The following is a 24430-nucleotide window of genomic DNA, read 5'->3' as shown; positions in this document are numbered from 1 at the left end:
AAGTTTTTTAAAATTCTGAACTGTAGTGAACAGGGTCAGTGATTTCTCATCATGAAAAGGGAGACAGGCTTACAAGTCACCTTCATGGGAGGGGGTGGGGGGCAGGGAGGGAGGGGAACTGCCACAAGTGTCTGGGTATGAGTACACCAGAAGAGCAGTTAGAAAAGTTACCTGTTTGAACTTGAACTCTTCAAAGAAAACTGCCATAAAATCAAACCAACAAATAATTCAGAAGGAGCTCAAGCCTCCTGTTAAGGTGACCTGGGTAATTACATAATTTCTATTAATTATAAGCACCAGAAGCAAGTCACTTATGCACACACACATACATATATAGACACAGACACAGACACACACACAGACACACACACACACAAATACATACCCTCATAAGCCTTGGCCTGCTTTGCCAACATAATTATAAGAAAGGTAGGTATAAATTTTCAGCAAATGATGATATGTAATGAATATTTAAGGTTATTTGCAATAGAATTAGGATCATAGATTTACTGTTTAAGGGGACTTGAGAGGCACCTAGTCCAGTGGTGTCAAATTCACATAGAAAGAGGGGCCACTAAACAACACTTAAGGATCCCTGTGGGCTGCATGTTGACTTAGTTTAAAAACATAATGCTACCTATGTTTTAATGTATTTTATTTATTTTGTTAAACGTTTCCCAACTACATTTTAATCTGGTTCAGGTCACTCCCAGGAGTGTTGTGGGTTATATGTAGTCATGGGCCATGTATTTGATCCCTATGATCTAGCCCAATTCTCTTATTTTACAAATGAGGAAACTGAGACCAAGAGAAGTTAAGTACTTCATTTTGAAGAGGACAAGGACACCATGGGGTGATGCCTTGACGTGTGTGAATCAGATTTAAGTGAGGCAAAGTTGCACAAAGATATCAGCCTTACTCTCTCTTCCAGAGTCATCCAAATCCAGTAGCAAGACAAAAGTCAGGACAACTGGAGATGGCCCAGGATGGTATCTTTGATGTCTGACCAAGTCCTAAGTGTTCTACAGCACCTGTGTTAGCCACCTTCATGGTCATTGGAATGAATTGTTCTCATCTGCCCATTCCTCTAGGGGAAGTCTTCACATGCTTGGGATAGGCATTCCCCTAACTCGCTGATGGGTTTGAGGCCTGTTGGTTCAGAGTGGCAGAGTGGCATAGATCTCAGCTCTGACTCCAGAGCCATCATGGTTCTTTCTACTGGGCTACATTGCCTTTCAGGTGTCTAGGTCCAAGCTGAGAGTTTTGGGGACCCTACATAAGTCATTTGCTTTTGAAAGTTAACCTTCCTCTTGTTTTTAGTTTTGCTGTAGGAGCAGTCAGTCACACATATCTACCTCAATCATCTACTACTTTGGATCAACAATTCTGATACAAAAGCCACAATTATTTTTTTTAATTTTCCTTCTCCACCTAGTAACGTTGCCCTAATACCCAGGAGTGAGGTGTAAAATCCCATTCCATGCAGCCTTTCTATATGCTATGTAAGATGCAGTCATAGATCCACATGGAATGTCATTAGAGGAAGCAGATTCAGATATTATTTCAATAAACTCCTTTGAGCCACGTAATATATATGATCTTATTAGAGACCCTTAGGTTTAGTTGTGAACTACAAATAATCCATGTGCTTTTTCCAACAAAAAATTCAAATGGCAAAGCTAATGTACTAAGCTTTCCCCTCCAGTTATATGAGGAGTAGATCTGTTTACTGCCAATACATCCCCCTGATACATTAGCAGGGACTGGATCAGGTCCTAATGTAACTCTCTGGGAGCAAGCAACTGCATATCTGGATTTCCCACACACATCAGAATTAGTGTTGGGTGAACCAAAGTTCAGAAACTTATATGGATAGGTCTAGATGTTGGCAGCAGGGGGTGGGAGGCTGGGGGGTGGGACAGGGTTCCCCCTCCACTTCTCAGGAGCTGCTGTATGGATTCTATTTGCCCCACCTTTAACTCCCTCCTTGTAACTCTACAGTACCTTCTCATATTACCTTTACTTATGCATGTCTTACAAACGAGCTTTGGCTTCTCTTCAGAGCAAGATTCTCTAGTATGTAACCACAGCATGGGGGAAGTGGATGCAATGTTGGACTGAAAGTCAGGATGACCTGGGTTCAAAATTCCTGCCTCTGACCACAGATAAGTCACTTAACCTCTTCCAGTCAAGCAACTTGACCTCTCTGAAACTCAGGCAACTATCTAAGCTAGCAAATCAATCGAGGGCTGAACATGGAGGCAGGAAGAACTGGGTTAAAATTCTACGAAGAGCTCTTACTAGCTGTATCATAGTAGACAATTCACTTAACCCCTGTAAGCTTCTAAGGTGGTCAAGTTATCTAAAGGTGATAGTTTGGGTTGGTAGATGGAGTTCTCATGCAAACAAAGTCATTGATGCAGTGAGGTACATGTACATGATCACAGTTATACACATATGTTCAGATCTCTTTACTTGTTTACCAGACAAAAATGCATTTGACCTTGCTATACTCTTGAGATGTTAGGTGTGCTCCAATCTGCATGCCTCAAAAAAAGTAAGATTTCATTCAAATAACAACCTGGATCCAGAAAAGAAGCTGCTAAACAAAGCTCTTGATGGGAAAAACAACCTATAGGCAAGGACCATTTCATGTTCATTCCTATGTCTATCTCAGAGTCTAGCACAGAAAAGTTGCTCAATAAATGCAGAATGAACCCAGTCTTCAGAAGATAAAATTAAGCATAGGAAATAGAAGGTAGAAAAAAATTTTCCAGTAGGACAACGAACTATACTGGGAGACTTATGAAGAAAGATTATCTAATAAAAGAATGAATTCCAAAGGAAGAAGGGAAGAGATTAATGAGGGAGAGGTGGAGGGGCTCAGAGTAGTAAATGAAAGGAGATACAAAATTTCAATGGACAAAAGCTTGAAAAATTCCAACTTTGAAAAACAATATTCCCACAACAAAAGACAGATTTAGGCCCATTCCATTTTTTTCCCCAAAGTAATTTATTCTTCTTTGTATTGGAAGCAGTTTTTGCTAATGCATCCTAATTCATTAGCATTAAGTGGATCGGATTTTAATATACTTTGGCAATTCAGTTTCTCTATTTCCAAATTCTTGGGGCAATAAGTGTTTTCACAAGGAAAGCTTAAAAAACTCATCTCTTTAAAAGTCTATATATAACATTAATGTTTTTTTTCCAAAACCCACAAGGGTTAAAATATCTGTGGATATATTAATGCATGCATGAATAAGAATGCATTAATATATGAGAAGCACTGTGTTAAGTGCTGGAAGAGAAGTGGAAAAGCAAGACAAATCTCTGCCCTCAAGAAGCTTACGTTCTAACAGGGGAAGGGGGATTCAGCACAGGTAAGAGGTTTTAGCTGTAACTTAAATGAAAAGCTCTGTGGTCCTCAGGGTTTAGGAGGGCAGGGAAGATAGTGATACATCTCCTTTAATGTGATTTCCATTAATAAGACCATATATCAGCTTGGCCTTTGTCAGTGCCAAAAACTTTGGTGGTAGGAATTTTCTTTTTAGAGTCCTTAGTACCTGCAGATGCTGAATTAGCTGGAGTACAGCGATTTCCAACAATGACCAGGGTAAATCTCCACAAAGGTTGCTTCCCTCTAGGTTATGGTTGTTGTGACTTGGCTGGAAGCAAGACCAGTGGTCTGGTTTTGCTTCTATTCCCAGGGCCCTTGGGTTTACCTGCCTCGTGGTAGTGAAGCTATCGATCCCCTTCTACTCAAGAGTTGCTCCTGTCAATCAGGACAGGAAGGGCTAATTTGGAAAGAGGACCAACTTTCTGAGGAGCTTGGCTATTTCCAGGGATCTTGGGCCCAGACACCTGGGCTATCTTTATCAAAATCTGAAGGGAAGTGGTGGTTGAGGTGATTTGATCTGCCTGGAACATCCCTCCCTCCTGTTTTTCCCTCAGCTCAGCTTCAGCTAGGCTGGCATGCCAGCTATATTGGTAGCAGCTGGTTGATGACTGATATAGGAGGATGAAGGCATAGAGGTCCCCTTTTCCAAAATGGTTGCTCATAATAACAACATTTACATAGTGCTTTAAAGTTTGCAGAGCATTGTACATACATTATCTCATCTGATCCTCCTGCATTGTACATATATTATCTCATCTGATCCTCCTAACAATGCTATGAGGTAGGTACTATTATCCTCATTTTACAAATTAGTAAACTGAGGCTGAAAGTGGCTAAGTGTCATCTAGGATCACACAGCTAGGAAGGTTCTAAAGCAGGACTCAGGTCTTCCTGACTCCTAGTCCACCATTTTTACTCGCTAAGATGGATAATGACGGCTGCAAGGGATGGGCTGGAGGCCTGCTAAACTACATTAGGTTAGGGACTGGCTCCCCCTTTCCTTGGATCACCAGGGCTTAGCATTGTACCTTGAATAGAATAGGTGTTTAATATATGTTTGTTGAAATGCACAGTTGAACTATGTTTACTGTTCACCTGTTGGTACTCAAAGAGACATAAAATATTGAGTGGAGCCTTTATTGCAAGTTGATGAAACAACATGGACAGAAATTTCACAAGATAACACAAAAAGTTTGCAATCTGCAGTGGCAGAGGGGTGGATGTGATTACAGAAGGATTAAAATATCATTAAGGAAGTTTGGAGTAGCGGCTAGAGAAATGGCCTCAAAGACCTGGCTTCATGTTCTACCTCTGATACACACTGGCTGAATGACCTGGGACAAGTCACTTAGTCACTTCATCTCAGTGTTGATTCACAGAGAATGGTCAACCTGCAATAGTTGAGGGAGTTTCCTCATCTGGAAGTTCCCTATACCAATGAAATGACAGGTCCAGTGCCTACCCTATTAAAGTCTCACTCTTCTGCAGGGTACACACCTGACTCCACCATGCCCCTGGAAACTTCTTAATCCTGGAAGTTCATTCTGCCAGCCCTGGAATTCACACTTTGGAAGTATTGTCCTGACACCCCTCCCTCTGATTAGATGGCTCTTCCCAGAACCTCCATTTAAAGAGTGTGTATGAGCCAGAAAACTCTTCATTTCCCATGAGGCAGTATTTCTCTCTACTTCCCTCATACCTTCCCTTCTTCCTCCACACCTTTCCTTCTTCCCCCCTCCCTTAGCTTCTTTTTAGGTGTTATCTTCCCCCATTAGAATGTAAGCTCCATGAGAACAGGGACCTTCTTTCTTACTTTCTGCTATTAATATCCCCCAGTACTTAGCACAATGCCTGACAAATAGAAAATGCCAAATAAATGCCTATTGACTGAATGAAAGTATAAAATATATTGAATACAAAACCAATGTAGCCAAAAATAGAAGACAGGCAAGAAATAGGGGGAAAATTTTTATATTAGTTTCTCTGATAAAGGCCTCATTTCTCAAATATACAGGGAACTGAGACAAATTTAGAAAACTAAGAGTCATTCCCCAATTGAAAATGGTCAAAGGATATGAGCAACCAGTATTCAGAAGAAGAAATCGAGCTATAAAAAGTTACATTTAAAAATGCCCTAAATCATCATTAATTAGAGAAGTGCAACAACTCTGCAAATGCAAAAACAATTCTGAAACCTTATACCCATCAGATTGTCTGACAGAAAAGGAAAATGATAAATGTTGGATGTGATGTGGACAAATAGGTTTACTATCGCTCTATTGGAGTTGTGAACTGGTCCAACCATTCTGGAGAACAATTGGGAACTATACTCAAAGGGCTATAAAACTGTGCATGCTTTTTGAACCTCCAATACCACTATTAGGGCTGCATCCCAAAGAGAACAAAGAAAAGGGACTAGGACCCATCTATACAAATATATTTATAGCAGCTCTTTTGGTGGTGGCAAAGAACTGGAAATTGAGGGGATGCCCATCAACTAGAGAATGGCTAAACAAGTTGTGGTACGACTGTGGGGAATAATATTGTGCTACAAAAAAAAAAAATGACAGGGGGAGGGATGTTCTGAAAAACCTGGGAAGATTTATATGAATTCATGCAAAGTGAAGTGAGCAGAACCAGGAGAATACTGTACTCAGTAACAGCAACACTGTAATGATGATCAATTGTGACTTAGCTGCTCTGATCAAGAAAATGATTACAAAGGACTTACGATGAAAAAATACTAACCACCTCCAGAGAAAGAACTGATGAATTCCAAGTGCAGATTGAAGTATTTTTTACACTTTTTCGTGCTTTTTTTTTTATACAATATGGCTAACATGGAAATTCATTTTGTATGACTTCACATGTATGATCAATATATTGCTTGCTTTCTGAATGGGTGGGAAAAGGCTGAAGGGGAAGAAGAGAATTTGGAACTCAAAATTTTTAAAAATGAATATTAAAATAACTTTTTAAAGTTTAATATATTTTTAAATGTATTTGGATGTTATGCAACATGTTCAGCTGCCTAACAAAGTACCAAGTACCTAGAGTTGCTTTTGAGAGGCCCAAGAGCAAAGCAGCTATGAGTGCTTCCATGATAATCTCTTCTTGATGACTCATATCCATAATTAAGTTGTGTTGTAAACATAGTGAGATTCAGCATAAGATAGGGGAAAGAGTATCTGACTTACAGTGACCAGACCTAAGTCTGAATATTGGCTTTAATACTGACTAGGTTTGTGGCCTTGGGCAAGTTACTAATCTCTCTGAGATCTTTCCTCATCCGTAAAATGATAATGATATTTGCCCTAACTCACAGAATCATACAAGTACAGAGTAAGAGATCCTAGAGGTCAACCAGTTCAACCAAAACCTGAACAAAAATTCCCCCTTGAACCTACCCGAGAAGTCGTCATCGAGCCTTTACCTAAAGAACTCCAGTGAGAAGAGGGAACCCATTACTTTCTGAAGCAGCCCATCTTCCCTTTGCCTATTTTTGATTGTGAAATTTTCCTTACATCAAGCCTAAACTTTCCTATACAGTTCCTGGTTCCATCCTCTAAGATGGGCATTCTTAACCATTTGTGTCATGGACCCCTTTGGCTATCTGATGAAGCCTATGGACCCTTCCCAAAATAATGTTTAAATAACTGAAGGAAATACTAAATTTCAGTTAGAGGTTAGTGGAAATGAACATTAATTTTTTCCCATCCAAGTTCACAGGCTTCCTAAAATCTATCCCTGAACCCCTTCAGGGTTAAGAACCAGGTTAAGACCCCCTACCCTTGGGTTTATTGTGAGGAAAGCAATTTATCAACAGAAACCATCAATACTACAGCAGTGTTTTTGTCTACATCCTCCCTATAAAGCAGTTTGAACACCAGCAAGCACTATATGTGCATTTTATATTTTTTACTTTTTTTCTTTATGCTTTTTATTTTTTTGAATTTTTATTTAATATTTTACTTTTCAACACTGATTTCCACAAGATTTTGAGTTACAAATCTTCTCCCCATTTCTACTCTTCCTTCATTCCAAGATGGCATATATTCTGATTGCCTCGTACCCCAGTCAGCCCTCCCTTCTGTCACCCCACTATCCCCCATCTCTCTTCCCCTTACTTTCATATAGGGCAGGATAGATTTCTATGCCCCATTCCCTATATATCTTGTTTCCCAGCTGCATGCAAAAACAACTTTTTTTGAGCATCTGCTTTTAAAACTCTGAGTTCCAAATTATCTCCCCTCTTCCCTTCCCATCCACCCTCCCTAGGAAGGCAAGAAATACAACATAGATCACACATGTATCATTATGTAAAACACTTCCACAATACTCATGTTGTGAAAGGCTAACTATATTTCCTTGCATCCTATCCTGTCCCCCTTTATTCAATTTTCTCCCTTGACCCTGTCCCTTTTCAAAAGTGTTTGCTTTTGATTACCTCCTCCCCCTATCTGCCTTCCCTTCTATCATCCCCCCTCTCTTATCCCCTTTCCCCCTACTTTTCTCTGGGGTAAGATACCCAATTGAGTGTGTATGTTATTCCCTCCTCAAGTCAAATCTGATGAGAGCAAGATTCACTCATTCCCCCTTACCTGCCCCCTCTTCCCTTCCAACAGAACTGCTTTTTCTTGCCATTTTTATGTGAGATAATTTAACCTATTCTATCTCTCCCTTTCTCCCTTTCTCAGTATATTCCTCTCTCACCCCTCAGTTTGATTTTATTATTTTAGATATCATCCCTTCATATTCAACTCACCCTGTGCTGTCTGTCTATACATATGTATATTACCTTCAATTACCCTGATACTCAGAAAGGTCTCATGAATTACACATATCATCTTTCCATGTAGGAATGTAAACAAAACAGTTCAACTTTAGTAAGTCCCTTATGAATTCTCTTTCTTGTTTACTTTTCCATGCTTCTCTTGATTCTTGTATTTCACAGTCAAAGTTTCTATTCAGTTCTGGTCTTTTCATTGAGAAAGTTTGAAAGTCCTCTATTTTATTGAAAATCCATATTTTGCCTTGGAGCATTATGCTCAGTTTTGCTGGGTAGGTGATTCTTGATTTTAATCCTAGCTCCTTTGACCTCCAGAATATCATATTCCAAGCCCTTTGATCCCTTAATGTAGAAGCTGCTAGATCTTGTATTATCCTGATTGTGTTTCCACAATACTCAAATTGTTTATTTCCAGCTGCTTGCAGTATTTTCTCCTTGATCTAGGAGCTCTGGAATTTGGCAACAATATTCCTACAAGTTTTCTTTTTGGGATCTTTTTCAAGGGGCGATCGGTGGATTTTTTCAATTTCTATTTTACCTTGTGGTTCTAGACTATCAAGGCAGTTTTCCTTGATAATTTCTTGAAAGATGATGCCTAGGCTCTTTTTTTTTGATCATGGCTTTCAGGTGGTCCAATAATTTTTAAATTATCTCTCCTGGCTCTATTTTCCGGGTCAGTGGTTTTTCCAATGAGATATTTCACATTGTCTTCCATTTTTTCATTCCTGTGGTTCTGTATTATAAAATCTTGATTCCTCATAAAGTCACTAGCTTCCACTCACTCCAATCTAATTTTTAAGGTGGTATTTTCTTCAGTGGTCTTTTGGACCTCCTTTTCCATTTGGCTAATTGTGCCTTTCAAGGCATTCTTCTCTTCATTGGCTTTTTGGAGCTCTTGACATTTGGGTTAGTCTATTCTTTAAGGTGTTATTTTCTTCAGTATTTTTTTGGATCTCGCATCACTCTCATTTCTCTTCCCAATTTTTCCTCTACTTCTCTTACTTGCTTTTCCAAATCCTTTTTGAGCTCTTCCATGACCTGAGCCCAATTCATATTTTTTTGGAGGCTTTTGATGTAGGCTTTTTGACTTTGTTGACTTCTTCTGGCTGTATGTTTTGATCTTCTTTGTCACCAAAAAAGGAATCTACAGTTTGAGTTTGAGTCTGAGTTCCTTTTCTCTTCCTGTTCATATTCCCAACCAACTACTTGACCCTTGAGCTTTTTGTCGGGGTATGACTGCTTGTATAATAGAGAGTACTTTGTCCCAAGCTTTAGGGTCCAAGCACTGCTGTTTTCAGAGCTACTTCTACTCCACCATCACTCCAGGCTCTGTCACAGCAGCACTCCTCCTCCCCCAAGAACCTCCAGCCAGGACCACAATCCAGATCCAAGCAGCGTACAGCAAGAGAACCTGCCTTTGTGCCCACAAAGTGCTCCTTGCACTCCCGCTCTGATCCACTGCTAGATTCCTCCTACCATGTGAGCCAGGGACTAAGGAAGCAGCTGATGCTGGAGCTCTGGAGGCAGCCTCAGGGGCTTCCTGCTGCTGCTACCACCACTTCTGCACCACCTCCGCCACCCCCAGGGCTGGTGACTAGACCACTCTGAACTCAATCCCGCAGTTTCCCACTAACCTGCTCTTTGGAGTTTGTGGGTTGAGAAGTCTGGTAACTGCCCAGCTCAATGATTCATGACCCTAAGGCCTGTTCTGGCCAGCTAACTCCTGCTCTGGTCTGGTCTGTCCTGGCATGGCTCCCAGCATGGTGTGATAGACCCTTCCCAGGGACCATCCAGCCTCTCCTGGGCTAGAGGCCTATTTCCCTTTGCTATTTCGTGGGATTCGCAGCTCCAGAATTTGTCCAGAGCCATTTTTAGAGGTGTTTGGAGGGATTTGGGGGAGAGCAAGCCCCTGCTTTCCAGCCGCCATCTTGGCTCTGCCCCCCTATATGTGCATTTTATATTAAAATCTATGAATCTATGGGTTCATATTTGGACTATGCCAGACATGGGAGAAAAGTGTAAGAACGCCAGAAATGTATTAAGGGGTTAGGTTATGCAGACTTTTTAGATGCCAGAGAACTTTATATTTGAACCTGGAGCTAAAAGGGAGCCACTTGGAAGCTGGCAAAGTGACTAGGTCAAACAGTGCTTTAGCAAAAATCACCTTTGGCAGCTGAGCTGAGGATACAACCAAAAAAGGAGAGGTTTGAATTGGACCAGTCAGAAGGTTATTGTAAAATTCCAGGCAATAGGTTGGTGGTTTTGTGAGTACAGAGAAGGAGATATTCTACATGTACATACACATAGACACACACACACACACACACATACATATATATATGAAAGTGGTTGTGAAGGAAGAATGACAATATTTGGCAGCAGAAATATCCTATATTTACTTGTCTGTGAACCTGTATATGTACATAATGAATTTATGACCGCAGAGGCAATGCTAACACCGAAGTCCTAGCTAGTAGGGGAAATCACATCTCGAATGAGGTGGTACTTAAGTAAAGCCTTGAAGGGATGCAGCGCATTTGGCTTCTGGAGAGCTCTAATAACTAAAAACATTTTCCTGATATCAGGCCTAAATTTGCTTTTTTGCAACTTCTTCTTACCATTGCTTACCAACAAATCAAGACTAATTTCTCTTCCCCATGAAGGCCCTTCAAGTACTTAAAGAAAATTAACATGTCCTTTCTTTTCACCTTCTCTTCCCCAGACTCAACACTCCCATATTAAATGTATGATTTGGGCCCCATTAGCCTGAGCAAGCCCTAGCAAAGTGAACTAACCAAACAAACATACTTTCCTCTCTTCCTTAATGCCACCCCTTGTACAACCAACCTCTCCCTTCTCTCTATCATATTCCTCACTAGTTCCTGCCTTCAGACCAGTCATTAGAAACAGGGACTAATAATCTAACAAGAGCCACATTTTGAGAGACAGCATAGTACAGTAGAAAGAATACTGGATTTGAAGTCCAAGGACCTGGGTTTGAATTCAAATTCTTATTTATTCCTTGTCTGATCTTGGGCAAGTGATTCTCTCAGCCTTAGTTTCTTCCTATATAAGATGAGCAAGTTGGGCTTGATGACCTCTAAGACAGCTTCCAGTTCTAAGTCTATAATGTAATATGACACAACAAACCTGTCTTTCTGAAGCACCAAAGTGAGCTGACAAATTCACTGGCAAGAGAAACCTTTGTTAAGTGATCTTGTGATAGTTCTTTCACACTCTCAGGCCACGTGACCTCCAAGCCCTGTCCCAGATGCATGGAGAAAGAAGCTATGTATAACAGTGAAGGATCACTTCTGCTCAGTCAAAACTGTAGTGGGGCACACAGCCTTCCAGCCAGGGCCCTGTCACCATCCCCCCTTCCCCACACTGCTCGCTGTGCACTTGCCAATCTGAAGATGAGACAGGCTTTCGTGTTTTGGCAAGCTGCCAGAGGAGGGTGCTCTCTTGTTAGGTGAAGACCCTCCAAGAAGAGAGAGAGGAAACAGACAAATAGGAATCCTCTTTACCTTACATCTCCCTTCCAACCTGAAAGGGGAGACATTGTGGTGTTTCTCCGTTTTGTTTTTGTCTCATTCTGTCACTCTCTAGTCCTTTTACAACGGTAGCAACAATGCTCTTGTCTAAATGATTTCACAGGCTATTATTCAGACACTCAACTTTTAACATTTCAATTTTGTCATTCTGTTGCCACACAAAAGGTGCACTTCTACAGTGCAATGTTCTAAGAATTATGTCAATGATTAGTGATGGCTTTTAACTTCAACTTGATCATTAACAACTACATTATCTGAGGCATAATCAGTACCTCTGCCTATTGTGTGATATGATGCTGCAGGGTTTGGAAACGAATAGGCCAATCCACTTATGACACTATATAAAAATATTTATACTGTAATAAAAGAACAAAGAGAAAAGGAAGTGGTTTGAGAACTGAATTAGGAATGAAAACATTGGCTTATATTTTGTTCAAAAGGTAAGTTTTAAAGAAATAAACAAAAACAGGTCAGTAATAAATACAGTTATCCACACACTACCATTATTTTTTGTTATAGAGATCTTCATCGATGTTATTTAGACATAATTCCGGAGCTCATTTCAGTGGAGTATTATGAAGAGAGTACAATTCAAAACGAATGTTTCCAAGACTGAGAACTGACAAGGACTTGGAAGTCAGAGATGTAAAGGTTTCATAGGTTTGTCCTCCCTCTTGTTTTTAAGGCTAATCTGTTAAGAATTTTGATTACCATATGGGATTGTGGTTAAAAAAAAAAACTTTGCCTTCTCTCCACATGAGAAATCATTCACAGAGAAATGATGATATATTTATTTTTGTACAAATATTTTTATTTATGTGCAGGGCATTTCCTGTCCCCATTCACATCTTTTTCTGCTCTACTTCCAAGTCATCCCACATGTCATTTTTCTCCCTCCTGGAATGTATCTTTCTGCCCTCTCACTTCTCAGTTAAACTTCCTCCTTTAAAATGAGCTTGACTCATTTTTATTATTACTATATGTCAAGTATAGGAATATATCTTTGGGGAACAAAATACTCTCAAAAAAAGCCCAAGACCACAACTAATATTGAGAACTATTTTCAATGTGAAAAAAGTGTATGGTGAAAGAAATGTAATGTACAGAAGGAAATCTGCCAAAATGTTATTAATGACAGATGGTTTTTGTGTGTTTGCTTTGATGATTCCCTGATTTTTTTTAATTTGAAAAATGAGAGATAAAACTTTAAAATACTCAGTCCCAATTATTATGGTCAAACTCCTTTCCCGAGAGCTGTAAGACTCACCTACGAGAAAAAGTTGGGCTCTCTTCATTCTGAATAGCGATAAATCTTTAGCTAACACAAGAGGCAAGATGATGCAGTTTAATGGAAAGAGGGTTTAACTTGGAGTCAGGAGACTTAGGTTTGAATTCTTGGTCTGACACATAGCAGCTGTGTGACCTTGGGAAAGTCATCTCAGCCTTTTTGAGCTCCTATTTCCTCCATTCTGTAACTGGGAATGAGACTTACAAACACCCACTTTCATAGGGTGGTTATGTGGGAAATGCTTTGCAATTTTTTAAAGTACTGTTAGTAACCCGAGTCCCAAAGCCTATTGATATGAGACTTTTTTCTTAATGGTGGAGATCAATGACCTGTACCTGAATGGGGGGTAGTGTGCAACAGGCAAGAGTGTGAAAGAGGAGAAGTTCAGTCTTTTTAAGCTCTGGAGTCTTTTGAGACTCTTTGGTAGCTTTGGGCACTTCTGGTTCCTACCTTCAAGAGAGAAGATGAACAGTGATCAACCACTCTTCATGTTGTTAAAGGGAGGATAAAACTCTGAGAAGAAGCTGACATAAGAGGAGTTAGCAGTGTCCGTCACATTCCTATCCACAGCTTGCTATACTACAGGCTTTGGGGACTATCCCATTGGGAGAGATCTGGGACTCTCTCTTAGTTGAGCTGAATTTTCTCTTTCTCAATGGGAGAGTGCCTTCACTCTCTGTTATCTAGTATATATCCTTCTGTGTCTATTTTCTCTGACTTCTTTTTTCTCTGACTTACCTTTTACTTGGATAAATGGATTTCTTTGCTATGGGCTACATATGTTCATTGTGGAACTAGTATTTTGGTAAGAAAGTAATCAATTTACTTATTTGGATATAAAGCTTGGGTCTTCCTTTCCTATTAATGAAAAGGAATCAGAGGTTTAGCTTGAAAACCACACCCTCTAGACTAATAATATTTAGTACAACATATAGATATAATTCTAGCCCAGCATTCTCTCTCTTTGAGGAGAGCAGAGTGGTGGCCTCTGGCCCCTGCCCTCCTGCTTCCCTTCCTGGGTGGAACTGAAGTCTCCCTTGGAGAAAGGTGGGGAAAGAAGAGGCTAGAGATGCCTATTCTGCTTCCATTGAAGCTACACATCAGCAACCCCATGCTATAGGTGTGAGACAGCCTCCCAAAGTATATAAATATGAGAATTTCTTTTCCCTATAGTTGAAGCTTAGAATGAAAAAAAATAAAGCAAACCAATCTTCCTTTCTTTAATAGACTTTCAGAAATTACCTCATTCATTTGTAGCACATGTTCTGAGATTTCTATCCCAATTTCCAGTCACCACAGGTTGAATTTCCAGAAGATGGCTACTATAAATACCCTTGAGTTTCTAGGGGTAAACCCTGGGGATTCAGAGTGTTTTCCTAGAACTATAGCTCACAAGGCCCCAACAGCATGATGTCATTTCATGACAATCAATTAAGATCAATTAGCCAGAAAGACAATTATCTTTTAGATAGGGGGTTTCCTAAAATGGTATGGTAAGAACAGTTGGTACAAAACATCTCCCAAAAAGTTTATGACACATTCTCCCACAAAGATGTGCAGAGTCCTGGGGAAAGTGGGCTCAATCTCAGAGAACATATGTAGCAAAAGGGTGACTCACAGCTCCTAGTTACTGGAAGCTCATTTCACCTTTTGTAGAGTCCTCAAAAGTGCTTCACAGGGATGATACAGCCTTCTATTGGACTCCTTGTAGAGCTCTGAGGCTGCCTTTCCTCAGTCATCTGGTTTGTTCTCACCTCCCACTGCAGACACTGATGATGCCAGTCCTAACATCCTGGGGACACTCCTAAGACACTGATGAGAATTCCAGATCTCTTAAAGTTTGTAATGTATTCTTCTCTGTTCACTGGGGGACTTGGAAGAGACTGAGGCTCTCCTCCCCCACCCAAGCAGTTCTTGGCTGGAACTTGACTGGAACTGCTCATTCCTGGTTCATCCCTGCAATTTCCAGGTTCAGAACTAGCTTGCTTTTTTTATAGTAGATCTATGAGTCATTCGGTCATAGGTCATGGGACATAGGCCAGTCCCAATACATTTCCTGCGTGTATCATTTCATCTCATCTATGATCATAAGCATCCTTCCCCCTTGATTAACTACATTGCCTGAACTTAATTTAATGCCTTTGATTGATTAATTCAATAGAGATATCTAGGCCATGTTCACACCTAGTTCATACCTCTAATTGAGTCATTCAATCATGAATTCCAGGAACTCTGTAATTATTGAGGCAGAGTTATGGCACACCCTAATACACCCCCTTTACACATTTAACAAACATAAGTTTGTCTAAATGTTCAATGGGATGTGACTGGCACGTTTAGAAATCTCCCTTCTGTTATATTAATGATGGTTACCTTGGGTCACTTTACCAGGATGTATTGTATAGGTGGATAAAGATTCAGATTAAAATAATGGAAGGAATAACTTGAAAATATTTGAAAGAGGTGAATTCAGATGAGGAAGGAAAGACATAGATACATAAAATCTGAAGTGTTATTTTAGAGCCACTAGCCACTACCTTTGAGACCTCATAATAACAACTATATACTATATACTGCCTTAGAGTTAACAAATCAAAGTGTTATCCCACTTGATCCCCACAACAACTTTGTTAGTTAATAAAACCACAGATAATAGAATCACTTCATAGATGAAGAAACAGACTCAGAAAGATAAAGCAACTTGCCCCTGGCCATACTTCTAAAAAGCACCAGAGGTAGTGAACATAGGTACCTCCTAACTCCAATTCTAATATCAAATATATACCCTTCAAGATTGCAAAGGGACAAATTTAACATTCATATCTGATAAAGAAAACGGAATAAACTCACAATCATTTCTTTCCATACCTAAGTATATAATAGCACAATTTATCAAACCACCACCCTGGTGAGTGTTCTACCCAACCCCTATGAGCCACTTCAGTCTGTCTCTAAGGTGCCTCCCTCCCCATATCTGCCTTTAAGTAATAGGCTAGAACCCAGAACAGGGAAGAACATGTCAGAGCTAAAGCAATCTTGGAGGCCATTTAAGTCTGAGAGTTCAGTCATGCTGCAAACTTCTTGCTGAGGGGATTGTACATTATGTGTGTATTATTATTGTCTAAACCCATTTCTTAAAGTGACTTTCCCTTGTTTCTAAAAACTTAAGAGCTTTGGACACCTGGGACTTATCTATTTGACCAAAGTAAAGCAAAAATTATATCTATTATAGATAACATTGAATCAAGCAGAAGTCATAAAAATGTTATCTGAAATTTGAAAACAGGTTAATTCTGAATTCTCTGACAGATTCAGAGACCCAGTCATGCCCTTTTCCAAGACTCAAGAGTCCAGGTCCATCTCCTTCCTAAAGGCATACGCTAACATCACATAGGCTTTCCCTTTCTTCTCACTGCTCTGGTTTTCCTTTCCCAATTTACTAGATGGCTAACTCTTGGTTCTCATTGATAATGAAGGTTGAACAACAACAACAAGGTGCCTAACTGTTAAAGGACAAACCCCTGACCTTTCTGAACCCCTTAGGTCCAAAATATATTAAATAACTTTTTAGAGATTAATGGTATCCTTCAATTCTTTATTCCAAAGGCCCAGTGAGAAGGCACAGACATAATACAATTGTTCCAATTATATAATCCTTTCCTCCCCTGTGTCCCCCAAAATGTTCTATTTTAATTGAGGATGTTGAGCCATAGTTCCATGCCAATAAAGCCTACAGAAGTGGTCAAACACAAGAACATAAAATATGTGAATTTATTAAATGTGTATACATATTTATGACACAAATATGGTACTAATACCCAAACCAGGTAGAGTCAAAACAGAGAAAGAAAATTATAGACCAATTTCTCTAATGAATATTGATGCAAAAATTTTAAATAAAATATTAGCAAAAAGATTGCAGCAACTTATTACGAGAATAATACACTATGACCAGGTAGGATTTATTCCAGGAATGCAAGGCTGGTTCAATATTAGGAAAACTATTAGCATAATTGACCATATCAACAACAAAACTAGCAGAAACCATATGATCATCTCAATAGACGCAGAAAAAGCCTTTGACAAAGTACAACACCCATTCCTATTAAAAACACTAGAAAGCATAGGAATAAGTGGAACCTTCCTCAAAATTATAAATAGCATCTACCTAAAACCATCGACAAGCATTATTTGTAATGGGGATAAACTAGATGCATTCCCAATAAGATCAGGGGTGAAACAAGGATGTCCATTATCACCCCTATTATTCAATTTGGTACTAGAAACATTAGCTGTAGCAATAAGAGAAGAAAAAGAAATTGAAGGAATTAGAATAGGAAAAGAAGAAACTAAATTATCACTTTTTGCAGATGATATGATGATTTATCTAGAGAATCCTAGAGAATCAAGTAAAAAACTACTTGAAATAATAAACATCTTTAGCAAAGTTGCAGGATATAAAATAAACCCACATAAATCCTCAGCATTCCTATACATTACTGACAAAGCCCAACAGCAAGAGATAGAAAGAGAAATTCCATTCAAAGTTACTGAAGACACTATAAAATATTTGGGAGTCTATTTGCCAAGACAAACCCAGGGCCTATATGAACATAACTATGAAACACTTTTCACGCGAATAAAATCAGATCTAAATAAATGGAGAAATATCAGTTGCTCATGGTTAGGCCGAGCTAATATAATAAAAATGACAATTTTACCTAAATTAATCTATCTGTTCAGTGCCATACCAATCGAACTACCAAAAAATTTTTTTACTGAGCTGGACAAAATAATAACAAAATTCATTTGGAAAAACAAGAGGTCTAGAGTATCTAGGATATTAATGAAAAGACATGCTAGAGATGGTGGCTTAGCCACACCAGATATTAAACTGTACTACACAGCAGCAGTCATCAAAACTGCCTGGTACTGGTTAAGAAACAGGGGTGTGGATCAGTGGAATAGGATAGGTACACAAGTAGGTGAAATCAACAAGTTTAGCAATCTACTCTTTGATAAACCCAAAGAGGCCAGCTTCTGGGCTAATAATTCACTATTTCACAAAAACTGTTGGGAAAATTGGAAAATGGTAGGGCAAAAACTGGGCATAGACCAATATCTTACACCATATACCAAAATAAAGTCAAAATGGGTTCATGATTTAGGAGTAAAAGTTGATACTCTAAGTAATTTGGGAAAGCAAGGAATAGTTTACTTATCAGATTTATGGAAAAGTAAAGAATTCATGACCCAACAAGAGATAGAGAGCATTACAAAATGCAAAATGGATAATTTTGATTATGTCAAATTGAAATGTTTTTGTACAAAAAAAGCCAATGCAACAAGAATTAGGAGGGAAGCAGAAAACTGGGAGAAAATCTTTGCAACTAGTATCTCTGATAAAGGCCTCATCTCTACAATATACAGGGAGCTGAGCCAAATATATAGGAATACAAGCCATTCCCCAATTGAGAAATGGTCAAAGGATATGAACTGGCAGTTTTCAGAGGAAGAAATTAAAGCTATCTACAGGCATATGGAAAAATGCTCTGGATCACTACTGATTAGAGAAATGCAAATCAAAACAACTCTTAGATACCACATCTCTCCTGTCAGATTGGCTAAAATAACAAAACAGGAAAATGATAAATGCTGGAAAGGATGTGGGGAAATTGGAACATTGTTGCATTGCTGGTGGAGATGTGAGCTGATCCAGCCATTTTGGAGAGCAGTTTGGAACTATGCCCAAAGGGCTATAGAAATGTTCATACCCTTTGACCCAGCAATACCACTTCTAGGGTTGTATCCCAAAGAAATCACACAAGCGGAAAAAGGACCCATATGTACAAAAATATTTATAGCAGCTCTCTTTGTGGTAGCCAAGAACTGGAAATCAAAGGGATGCCCATCAATTGGGGAATGGCTGAACAAGCTGTGGTATATGAAGGTGATGGAATACTATTGCGCCATAAGAAATGGGGATGATGCAGATTTCATAACAACCTGGAAAAACCTACACGACATAATGCTGAGTGAGCGGAGCAGAGCCAGGAGAACGTTGTGCACAGCCACAGATATATGGATTCCGTGAGGACCAACCCTGACATACTGCGCTTTTCTCAGCAACCTAAGGGGCAAGGACAACTCCAGGGGACTCACAATGGAGAATGCTATCTTCATGGAGACAAAGAACTGTGAAGTTTGAATACAGACTGAGGTACACTACATGCTCGCCTTTTTTGCTTCTCTTTTGCTTTTGTTTTTGGGTTTTTTTTTTTTTTGGTTCTGTTTCTTCTTTCTCATGATTCATTCCATTGGTCAAAATTCTTCTCCACGACTTGACTAGTGCATAAATTAATTCAATGCGAAGTTATACATGACAGTTATATGAGACTCCATGCCGTCTTGGGGAGGGAGGGGGGAGGGAGGGGAGAAAAACTGGAACTCAAAACTATGTAGAACCGTGTGTGGTAAACTAAAAATAAATAAAGAAATTTATTAAAAAAATGTGTATACATATAATTAATGAATCAGATATTTAATAAAGTTTTATCCATATGTATGTACGTGTTCATAATAGAAGATACTGTATCTGATTGACCAATCTTCTTCTCATAAACATGAGTAGCCATATATATGAATAACCTACCTTTTTAAATAGTTTCAGTTATAATTATGGCAGTAATGATCATTCAGTGAAAATGTTTATAAAATACATTCAAGCATTTAGTAAATCTTATATTCAGTTTGCAATGGCAAATAGAGGAAAATTCTACACCTGATTATGTTTGAAATGTTTTTCCTCAAATTGTTCTGAGATAAGCATGACTATTTCACTCCAACAATACAGATCCATATATACCCATCCAATACAACTCTTGTCCATACCTTTTCTCAAGTTCACCACAGGGTGGGGTCACCTGCTGAACAGGGTACCTTCCCCTTCTTTTGATGCTTTACAAAGAATGCTCATCCTTTGCTCTTGATCAGTTCTTTTTTCAACTCATACATCTCTTCAATGATATCATTTACTCTGGATCTTCTTTGTAGTTCCTTATTTGCTTTGTGCAACAACATAGTGGCATACGCCCAGGGGAATTGTGGGAAAGGGAAGGGAACAGGAATTATTAAATGTCTGCTATATGCCAGTCGCTGTGCTAAGTGTTCTACAAATATCAACTCAATTACTCTCACCATAACACAACACCATTGTAGGTGCTATTATCAACCTTATTTTACAGCTGAGGTAATTGAAACGGACAGAGGTTAATTGACCTGCACAGAGCCACCTCACTGGAGTCTGAAGATGGATTTGAACTCAGGTGAACTTCCTGACTCCAGCCCCAGCATTCTATCCACTGGACCACCTAGGTAGACACTATTTTCCACTAAAAAGTCCTAGCTCTGGCCTCACACAGGCTATGTTCAGACTTGGGGGAATCTGGGCTCCAAAGAGAGGGATCAAGCTCTTTCTCTCTTATTTCTTTTACTCTCACCTTGAAATACCAGGAAAAAAACTTACTCAAAGAAGGTCTAAGTTTGGCTCATATCTATGTTCTCCCCAAAAGGGAGTAGAAAGGTTCTCAATGTACAAGTCGAAGGTAGGTATACATATACACACACCACACACACAGACATACACACACACACACACACACACACACACACACACACACACACACCCCTTGTAAGAGTGCATTGACAAAGACTTAAAATACGAAACAGTAACCCATAATTCCTATTGTGCTCTCCTGGGAGGTTGATACTTGAAACATAAAAACATAAAATGCTTTGCAGGACTGCTAAACAGCCTTGGTTCTGCACTGTCCAAACCATTCCCTCAAGGGAAGTAGGAAACATTGTCTGCAACTACATCTTCTAACATGCCAGAGCATCTTCCTCTCAGGGATCATTTTCTGAGAAAGATGTAGTTGCAGACAATGTTTCCTACTTCTAGTCAGTTCTGATTGTGGGACTCAGGAGCTTTTGAACTTTGGAGATGGTCCAGAAAATTCCATCTGAAGATCACCCTTTGGTCACCTTTGCTCACATCATGAAACAAGTAGAAGAGAAAAAACAGGGTTTCAAGGTCTGAGCTCAGGCTTCCTGGACAGCATATGTGCTTTCAGTCATGTGAGAGCAGGCACCATGATTTCATGAGAAGTCCAAGAAAAGCTTTCACATTTGATGGATATGAAGATAATGCCAAAAGGTAATCTTTCTCTTTAAGGTCTGCTGAATGGGCTGTTCTTTTGAGTTTGAGCACCAGTCTTCTTTAACACAGCACACCTCCCCCCACCCCCACCACCCCACACACACACAATATGAAGGGATCAGGAGCAAGAAGACCAAGGAGTTACTTTGTCATTCCAAAGTCCTTCGGCACTGAGCAAAGCTGTCCTGAGAAGTAATCAGAAGAGCTCAGTTCAATTCAACATGTGCTCCAAGGTTTATGTTCAAGCCAGAGGATTTGGGGGGAGGGAGGGAAGATATTCTCTCCGTTAATGTATACAATATAGCCTGCTCACACCTACCATGATCTGGTCCATTGAGTTATACTCAATTTTTATTCTCTTGAGAATGAAGTATTCTGTGACTAACAGCCATACAAGATGGGCAAAATATTGGTATTTTTTTAAATGAACCTTCATTTTACAGAAAAGTTTGGGATAATTAAAGGAGCTCTGCAATTTCCCATAGGCAATCTAGCCCATTATCTTCTACCTGTTCAGTTCTGTACCCAACTCATGTCTAGAGAGTTTAAAAAAACAATTATGTGCTTATTGAAAAAACTTAAAGCATTCAAATATTCCCTTTTTTTACACATGCTTATAGTCCTTACTGGAAATTGTGCTTCTTACAAAGTTACTTGCTAGGTGCACAACAGCTGTTCAAGATTTCTTAAGTGTTGACCTAAAATATCTTTCTTATTTTAAAATTAGATATTTTTAAAGCCAACAGAACATCTTGTTGTGTCCACTGAGATGCATTTCACTCCTGGAGAAAATCAAGTGAGTTGTTGATGAATAACTAGGAGAAAATAAATAACAAGTTAAAAAAAAGTTAAGCTGAGTTATACAGGCCCACTCAAACTGGTCACAATGAAAACCATACAGAGCTGCATCCCAAACCCAAAATGTGCAAGAGGCAGGTATTTCTTTGAGATCTCTTGTTTTCTTTTGAAGTTGATTTTCCTCTAAACATCTGAAGACTTACTTTGCATTCTTGCATGGCTATGCCTTTGTTGATAACTTTTCAGTAATTCCATTATAGCAAATCACAGGGTTGTCAAATCTTCAAGGATCAGAAGATCATGAGTTGACAAGTAGCAGATGCACATAAAGAAATTTTAAATAATGTACATTCATTCCCCATGTGGCACTCCAGAGAGTACCTATAACTTACTAATCGCAAAGGCAGCTACATAGTAACAAAGAAGAGAGTAAGCTACAATATTTACCATTTCTATCCCTTTTATTTGGTGAAGAATCAAAGAATTTTGAAGGATTAAAAAAACAACCTCAGGTTTTAGACAAGCTGTTTCTGTTTAAGGACAGAAGTTTCAGTTAAAGTGAAGTATAATTGTGATGTCACTAAGCACAGTGAGAGCTGCAGGCACACAGAACATTTTCCTTGTAATACCACTACTGTAGGCAGATTTGAAACACTATAGCTTCTTCAGGCTATAATTATAACTGTTTGTTGCTTCTGTGGTTTCAAAGATAATAGAAGTTGTTCATAAAATTTACACAACACTGATGTGCTGCCTATAAAATATGGACTTGTCACGTGCAAAATATTCCATTACCTATTTTTCATAGAGAGAAACAGCTGAGAAACCTACAGACCATCAAATTATGAATCCAGTGTTTCTTTACAAACAATTAGTGTCCAGAACCCATAGATATTACCAAAATACTCCATGCAATTAAGTTAGGAAAAATTTCCTCAAGACCTCAGCATGTATAGCAAACACTTGGAATCCATGGCAAATACATTGAACATTGTAGATTGTATTGTAGTATTAGCATTCAGCACAGCCGGAGCCCAGAAGAAGAAAAAAGGTACATAGATGTAAAGGGAGATAAAAGGCTTTCTGAGAGGAGAAAGAGATTCCAAATTCAACTCTAGATGGTTTCTTGCCCCTTTTATAATGGATTCTCCTCCCAGGTCTTTTAAGATAAATGCTGGCATCTAGTGCTTTCTACAGTGAAACCCAAAGTATATCAGTTAACTGTTGAATTGATGTATTAAAAGCAACATTTCCATCTAGTCAGCCAGAACATAAGTTTTTGTCATTGGGAAGCAGAGCACTTGAGTATCTCACTCATTACCTGATATTTGTTGATTGCCAGTTTTGCTGAGTGTCTTAGTTCAAAGGAAGAATGGTGAAATCAATGCTCCACCTGACAAATTTTCTAGGTAGTTAATTTTATTTTTTTTCTTAAGGAATGCAAGGACTTCCTTTTTTGCAGCTGATCTAGCTTCCACAAGAATATCTGCACAGAATGTTGATATGGCAGCTATCTTTGGAAATCCAAGGTAGATTTTATAGGAACTGTCAGCATTAAGATCTCTATTCTAGCTGGGATTTCCACAGCTGGAACACCCAATCACCATCCTATCTTTCATTAATAATTGGGAGAACAGAGTTTGCTCCACTCTTTCACAGATAAAAACGAAAGAAATAAAACAACATTTGGGCAACCAGAATCAAGGTAATGTTTACTTCCCTTTTCCTTTGACATATCAAAGCTTTAAAAATATTTAACTGAGCTTCATTTTCAAGTAATATTAACATAATTATAGATGTTTATTTATTCTAAAGGGCTTACATTGAAGGATATAAGTAAATAGTAACCTTACCTGACAACATAAAATTGCCTGGGAGATATTATCAACCTTACTTTACAGACCAGAATGCACTTGGGGAAAAACCTAGGTGCTAAGTAATTTGTCTAAGGCTATTCTGAGATTCATGTCTATGACACAGATCTAAATGACAGAATCTTTGAGTGTTGAATCCTTTAACCCTAGACAATGTAATTCCTATTAGAACACTTGCAGCCCTCATAAGAATTTTCCTTTAAGGCAATAACTGTCTTCTGTTGATCTTGAAATTAATAACTGGTGCTTCTGTGAGTTATGGTGATGAAGGTGATTAAATTTATCACAGATATGAAATTTTTAGGACTGAGAAAAAACATAATAAGATTAAACTATCCCAAATTTGGAGAACTTAAAACAATTTATTTCAAACTCAGATGATTAATTTCACATTAGTGTTACCCCCATCATTGACAATTAAATAACATAGCATTTTTTTCCTTTCTAAAACTATAGAGCTCCCACCCAATCTGTTTCACAATGATGTATGTTTTAATTTAAAGAGGTACACG

The sequence above is a fragment of the Trichosurus vulpecula genome, chromosome 2 (genome assembly GCF_011100635.1).
Source record: "Trichosurus vulpecula isolate mTriVul1 chromosome 2, mTriVul1.pri, whole genome shotgun sequence".
In the NCBI taxonomy this organism is placed as follows: Eukaryota; Metazoa; Chordata; class Mammalia; order Diprotodontia; family Phalangeridae; genus Trichosurus; species Trichosurus vulpecula.
This window is presented reverse-complemented; position numbering follows the sequence as displayed.